Raw genomic sequence first — 8,329 nt, 5'->3', positions numbered from 1 at the left:
AGCAGTAGTCAGAGCTCCTGGTATCCCGGCTTAAGCAGTGGAACCTGGTCAAGGTAGATGTAAAGATCACCAATTTCAGGACACGGAACCAGGTTGTGCTACTGTACAAATGTTTCTGGCTTGTTCACCTTCTTTGGTTTCCTGCACAATTGAAATAATTACCCCAGCATTCTCATTGCCTACTCAGTCCATCTTAAGGAGTCGTATGACAATATGGAGCTCCTTTTGAAAGCTGTCAAGTACAACCAGTACCGGTGGAGTCTCTGTGGAGACTTCCAAGTCACTGGGCTTTTTATTGGTATGCAAGCGGGTTTCACAATGCACACTTCTTTATTTGTTTCTGGAACGGTTGGGCTGTGTCCAAGCACTACAAGCAGAAAAACTGGGGATCTAAGAGCACTTTGGTGCCTGGTGAGCACAGTGTCCAAGAAAATCTACTGGTGGACATGAACAAGGTGCTTCTTCCTCCTCTTCATATCAAGCTTGACTTGATGGAGAATTTCATGAAGGTCATGGACAAAAATGGCGCTGCCTTCCAACACTTGTGCACTTTGTTCCCAGCTCTGAGTTCTGTTAGGCTCAAAGAGGACATCTTCTTCGGACCTCAAATCCAAGAGGTGCTGAATGATAAGGACTTTGAGGAGCTTCTTACCATAAAGTAACTGAGAGTATGGAAAGTATTTAAGTCAGTCTTCAATGGCTTCCTTGGTAACACACGGGTACTAGATTACCAAGAGAGTATCGAGAAGTTGTTACAGTCTTATGAAGATATGGGATGCCGAATGTCACTCAAAATTCACTTTCTCCACTCCCACCTCAACTTCTCTCCGAAGTTCGGAGCAGTGAGTGATGAGCATAGAGAAGGGTTCCACCAAGATATTACTAAAATGGAGAGCAACAACTAAGGCAAGTGGAACCCCAGCATGATGGATGAATTTTGCTGGATGCTCTTGTTGATTGATAAAAAAAATTCACTTCTGTCTGCTGTACTATGATTTGTGTGTATTGTATTAGCCAAGTAATTTAATTCCATCAATGCTCTGTATCTATGCCGAGTTAGTTGTTTTTTTTCTGTAATATGCCTTTGTAACAGATGAAATAAACACATTATATTTTGAATTTATATGCAGTCTAATTAAAATGGATATGTGAAAGCATAAAAAATAGAGATGATAGAGAAAAACTGTTCAGAAAATTGAATTTACCATATCAAAATTAGTGTAAAAAAAAAACCTATTCACATCTTTGCCTCAGAGCAAGAAAAAATTTTTGTAAACCAGTGTTAATTTCAGACCTTATAATGCTGATAAATGAATGAAGATTTTTTTCCAGAATTCTCGCAATGACTTTCGTCATCGATCCCACACATACCTGTGTTATTTCCAGCTTCCATATCATGCGATTCATTATTAAGAGGATTATTTATAAATCTGGTTTCAGCTGCTCTTTAATCTAAATAGCTTAGTCTAAAGTTTTACATGACGTCGACTGCTGCAAATTGGCTTTCACCCAAAGGGTAGCCGGTTTATGTTCAATTTTCAGAGAGCTCTTTGTACTGCAGTGTATGCTCGATGATATGGTTAAAAGGCCGCTTATCGGAATACATACATACATATATACATAGATACATACATACATACATACATACATACATACATACATACATACATACATACATGCGTGCACGCATATATACATGCATACATACATGCATATACACATACTTACATACGTAGATAGATAGATAGATAGATAGATAGACAGACAGACAGACAGACAGTCAAAAGACAGACTGAATGACAAGCCATTTAAGGAAGATTTGACAGGAGTGATCATCAACAAACGCTTGTAAATCATTTTAAAGGAAAATATTGGAATAGAATCGATAAGGTTGTTGTACTCGATAGATAGATAGATAGATAGATAGATAGATAGATAGATAGATAGATAGATAGATAGATAGATAGATAGATAGATAGATAGATAGATAGATAGATAGATAGATAGATAGATAGACAGATAGACAGATAGGAAGGTATGTTTTATAAACAAGAAATATATAGAAGCAAATTAAGAATTAGATATATGTAAATGTTTTTCTTCCTTTTGCTCCATTTACATGAAAAATTATTTTCATCTGATTTCCTTTCAAGAATTTGAAACATCTAAGGCGCCAAATATCTTGGTTGTAGAAAAGGTTCCCGTCGTAAATCATCGAATATAAATCACTTGGGATATTTACAGTTCATTTATATTCTCTCAATGTTTTTTGGCAACATCCAAAAACAGATATTATTAAATTAGCTTTTATTTCTATCAATATATCTTTACCTTGTTTTTGTTTAGGGATTATTTTTACTTTTTTCTTGTTCGTTCGAATATTTTCTTCCTATTTTTCTTTCTTTTTTTTTTTTTCATACACAGGAAATATTGTTAATTTAAGGAAATGGAACCAAATTTAGAAACTACTAAAGGCAAGAATTTATCCATTTTTTTTTAACGCCAACATAAATTTTCAAAGTTACAAGAGCTACAATAAATGTAATAAATACGCTGATCAAGATGGCTGACCTACTTTCAATCTATTTCGAAGTATTTCTTTAATTTCTTTCTTTTTTATTCTGATTTCTTTGTTTCATTGCATTTCAATTTTTATTTCATTTGTTATTTTATTTGTTTTTTTGGGGGGTTTTTCTTGAATCAGGTTAATTAACAGAATATAAAACTGCTGACTCAGTCTCACAGTTTGCAACTAATCACGCGAGCGAAGACAAATAAATGCATTGCAATAAACGGTTAATTATAAAACTAAATTATTGCCCAAATTAATATTTTTTAATTAAATAAATTGTAATATTATTGAGATGTAGAAAATTATGCACAGAAAATTTCTTGATGGTTGTGTCGCTAATGGATTTCTGTTCCTCTCTCCACTTATGTTCCCCTCTTTGTGTGTGCATATGTGTGTATGTGCGTGTGTGTGTGTGTCTCTCTCGCTTTCTCTTTCTCTTTATCTCTCTCTCTTCCCCACTCTCTGTATCTTTATCTCGCCCTCTCTTCGACAGGCACTCACTTTTTCGTATTCTGATTATTGTTTCTATGTATGTATGTGTCTTTGTACGTATATGAGTACATATACATGTATGGATAGTTGAATAGATGGAGGCACGTATGTATATGTGTATATACGTGTGCATATGTGTCAGTGTACGTGTATAAATATATGTGGCTATGAAAATAAATATATGTATATATATATGTCAGGGAGTGTGTATGCATGTGTGTGTATGTATGTGTATGTATGTGTGTGTGTGTGTGTGTATGTGTGTGTGTATGTGTGTGTGTGTGTATAGTGGAGGTGCCTTCGATTCCTGGACCGGGTGACTCGTTGTGTTCTTGAGTAGCACACTTTATTTCACGGTGCTCCAATTAACTCCGCTAGCAAAAATGAGTAATCCTGCATCAGACCAGCGTGGGGAATATATATATATATATATATATATACATACAGGGGTTGAACAAAATAATGGAAACACCTAGCATCGTGGCATCATAATTTAGAAATATCTATAACACCTGTCAAAACCTTGTTTTTTTTATGTTTTTTTTATTTATTATTGGTGTTGGTTGATATGTTTTTCTAAAATTGCAGTTTCGTTTCAGATCTCGTCAGAAGAAGGTAATTAAAATTCATTAAAATGTCATATCTGTTGAACTTTCAAAGAGGTCAAATTGTTAGTGATCGTATGGCAAGCGCTAGCGTAACAAAAACTGTCGAAATGTTTGGTGTATCAAGAAGTACTGTCTCGAAAGTAATGACAGCCTTTGAGCATTGGAAGAATGTTATTTTCTCGGACGAGTCATCCTTTATCATATTTCCGACTACCGGCCGAATATACGTGAGGAGACAGCCAAAAGAAGCATTTGATCCAGACTGCCATCTTCCAACTGTTAAACATGGAGGAGGATCTGTGATGATCTGCAGGACTGTATCTTGGAAATCCGCCGGCCCAGTGGTGTCTCTTCATAGCAGAATAAATAGTAAAGTCTATTTAAGCATTTTATCTGATCAAATTCATGCTATGGTTGCAGAACTGTTTCCAGGGGAAAACGCAATGTTTCAGGATGATAATGCGCCAATTCACACAGCTAAAGTTGTTACTGAATGGCACGAGGAACATTCTAGTGAAGTTGAACATCTTATCTGGCCACCACTCTCCCCAGATCTCAATATTATTGAACATTTATGGTACATTTTAGAAAAACAAGTAAGAAGTCGATATCCTCCACCATCATCACTACAAGAACTGGAGACTGTTTTAGCTGAAGAATGGACAAAAATTCCTTTGGAAACAATTCAAACTTTGTACGAGTCCATACCTCGTAGAATTGAAGCTGTAATTACAGCCAAAGGCAGTCCTACACCATATTGAAATAAATTTGTTTGAAATTTTAAGATGTTTCCATTATTTTGTCTAACCCCTGTATATATATATATATATATATATATAATTATATATATGTATGTATGTATCTTTACATACATATGTGTACAGTATAATATATATATATATATATATGTATGTATACTTACATGCATGTGTGTATATGTATAAACACTTCAGTATAAACAAGGTTGAGACAATAAAAGTACTAAATACTTAAAGAAGAGCTACATGATTTACTGGCATTTTGTTACCGGTCTGCGGACACTTATGCCTGATTGAACAAAAACAATTCAGTATAGAGTGAAAAGATTTGAATATCATAAATAACGCTGCTTGAGTAATATGCAATAACATATTGTTCCATTGTCTTAAATTTAGAAAGTAGAGGTAGTGACTTAGACAAATGCATAAAGATAAATAATACAAAACGACGTAATGTAACCTTCGTTTAACTCAAGTATCTACGGCGTGATGATTAGCTAGTGTAGTACCCCTCACTGAGCACTTATTATTTGAAACATATCTAGCATGGATTGTACCAATACCTACTCAATTCCCTTAATTTCGATTTATTTTTATTCGCATGAAAACTTCTTTCAGCTTATCGAACTTCGATATGGGGAAAAACTTAGAACGTTCTACGCCAATAAACAACTATTTTTTTTAAAGTTGTTTTTTATATCTTCTACGGACTTCTCGAAGGCCTACTAACCTCCTACACTACGATCCGTGGATATATATATATATATATATATATATATATATATTATATATATATATATATATATATATATATATATATATATATATATGTAAATGTAAGATCCAAGGATCGTAGTATAGTAAATTAGTAAGCTTCTAGTAGTTTGTAGAAGGTATTATATATATATATATATATATTACTTTTATTTGTTTGTCGCTGGACTGCGGCTACGCTGGAGCACTGCCTTGATGTGTGTGTGTATGTGTGTGCGTGTGCCTGCGAGTGTGTTTGTGTGTGTTTATGTATGTCTGTATAATCGTTAAAATTGAAGGTGATACTAGTTATACTGTTCTAAATTTTCTGAGTACTGAACCGTGTGAATGCATGCTACCTGAATCAGATATTTCAGGGATACACAATTGCAAAATAATACTTCCAGGTGTGTCTCTAAAGGTAAAACTTCTTTGATTGTTCGTCTGATTCACAGCTGCTTTGAAATAGCATAGTTCCTCATATAAGCAGAGATTCTAACGTAAATTTTAGTTTTTCAAATAAGCAGAGCTTGTGACGTAAATTTGAACGAAACTGACATAGTTATTTAAGGTAGCATGATTGAGAATGGAATATTGAAATACAAAACCTGCTAGTCCCATTATTTTTAAAAGTCGTGTTTGGAAAATCTGAAAATTTTTTCTGGTCTCTTAAATGATTGAATGATGATAAAAGCAAACCATAAAGCAATTCTCAATCATTCTAATATAATTTCTGATATATGACTGTTGTCCGTCGATTACGACGGCAAGGGTTCCAGTTGATCCGATCAACGGAACAGCCTGCTCATGAAATTAACGTGCAAGTGGCTGAGCACTCCACAGACACATGTACCCTTACGGTAGTTCTCGGGGAGATTCAGCGTGACACAATGTGACAAGGCTGGTCCTTTGAAATACAGGCACAACAGAAACAGAAAGAAAGAGTGAGAGAGTGAGAGAAAGTTGTGGTGAAAGAGTACGGCAGGGTTCGCCACCATCCCCTACCGGAGCCTCGTGGAACTTTAGGTGTTGTCGATCATTAAACACTCACAACGCCCGGTCTGGGAATCGAAACCGCGATCCTACGACCGCGAGTCCACTGCCCTAACCACAGTGCCATTGCGCCTCCACGCGATTGGTATTAAGCATGATATATTACAGTACCCGAAAATAGTTAAGAAGCAAAAATAGTTAAGAAGCTATAATACAGTTGCGAGTAGGAGAGATTATATTCTTGTGGTTACAAAGGTTTCTGGAATTAAAATGGTAAATTGAGTTGGCAAGATTTTCATTCGTTTAGCTTACATTAATCGAATATCTATCAAAAATCTTATTATACGAAATATATTTATACTTTAATATAATTTTTCGTCTACTTTTATATTTGAGGATATTGAACTGGCTTCTGTAATTGTGAAAGTCTTCATGAGAAGAATAATTTCGCAAGCCATAATTGCAAAGGTCTTCATGAGGAACTCTAGCGAAAGCGACCTTCTTTAAAACGTAATTGGAATATAGGATTTTATATACTCTTTTACTTGTTTCAGTCATTTGACTGCGGCCATGCTGGAGCACCGCCTTTAGTCGAGCAAATCTACCCCAAGACTTATTCTTTGTAAGCCTACTACTTATTCTATCGGTGTCTTTTGCCGAACCGCTTAGTTATGGGGACGTAAACACACCAGCAGCGGTTGTCAAGCGATGTTGGGGGACAAACACGGACACACAAACATACACACACACATATATACGATGGGCCTCTTTCAGTTTCCGTCTACCATATCAAAAAGCTTTGGTCAGCCCGAGGCTATAGTAGAAGACACTTACCCAAGGTGCCACGTAGTGGGACTGAACTCAGAACCATGTGGTTGGTAAGCAAGCTACTTACCACACAGCCACTCCTAAAAATTTCTTAGAATAGTGGTGGTGATTTCAATTCGTATTTTACTTAAACATATTATCATTTGATTTTCGGTTAGAGTAAAAATTATTCTTGTCAGTCATTAAGACTATCCAGAAAATCAACTCTAACTCTAAATCTATTTCCCTAAGTAACTTTATGAGACCGTTTCTAAATCTATCTAGTTCTTGACTGTTCACTTCTTAAGTCATCTGAAGATTAACAGACCGTTAAGAGATGTTAACTCATTCTAGAGAAAATGTTAATACCAATCAAATGGGCTATGTATCTGTGTATGTGTATATATGTATATAAATACATGTACTGGTGCGTGCGCCTGTTTTCAACCACATATGTTGGCTCCAGACCCTCCAGGATCTTCTATATAAATATACAAATATTTACGCTTGTGTGTGTGTGTGTGTGTGTGTGTGTGTGTGTGTGTGTTGTGTGTGTGCGTGCGCGCGCGCGCGTGTGTGTGCGTGTGTGTGTGTGTGTGTGTGTGTGTGTGTGTGTGTGTGTGTGTGTGTGTGTGTGTGTGCAACTACATATCTTTCGCTTGGTTGTTCTTGGGACTAAAGTCTCGATTTTTTAATCTCTGCTAATAACTCACCTGTTGCACTGAGGAGGCCTTCTTGATATAACAGTATCGGATTGCATCGAACTCCGCTGTTAGTTTAACGATAGTTGGTGACCATAATTGGAAGCAGTAGTCAAGGCGACCGAGAGCAAATGTTCTCCGTAGGACTAATCTGGTTTCCTTTCTTTTTTGTTCTGCAAGTTTTCAGAATCCAGCCAGCGTGTCGTTTCCACATGGTTACCATGTTAAATGCACACAAACTAATGGAGTATTGGATTCTCAGATCATGTACTGATTGTGACTTCAAGATTGCAATACCCCTTGTCCTGTGTTTTCCGATTGAAATTTATTTCAAAGTTGTTAGCAGAGCGCTTGAAATTCTTCACTATTAAAACTCAAATCATTTTCTTCAGTCTGTTTACATATTATTTTCAGGTCTTTCTCTAGTTTTGTGTTATCATTGGGGTTCCTGACTGCCTGTGACATTTTTGTATCATCAGCGCAGCTATCGAATGTGGTTGATTGTATGACTGGTGTACATGACTGAGAAAGCTCCACAAAATTAGTTATGGTCCTAGTATAGTTCCCTGAGGAACTCCGCTTAGAAATGATGTCTCTTCGGAAAGAGAACTGTCTGCTGCAGCTCCTTGATTCCTACCTGTCATG

Source organism: Octopus sinensis, linkage group LG3, assembly GCF_006345805.1.
Source record: "Octopus sinensis linkage group LG3, ASM634580v1, whole genome shotgun sequence".
Lineage (NCBI taxonomy): Eukaryota > Metazoa > Mollusca > Cephalopoda > Octopoda > Octopodidae > Octopus > Octopus sinensis.
Note: the sequence above shows the minus strand (reverse complement) of the source record.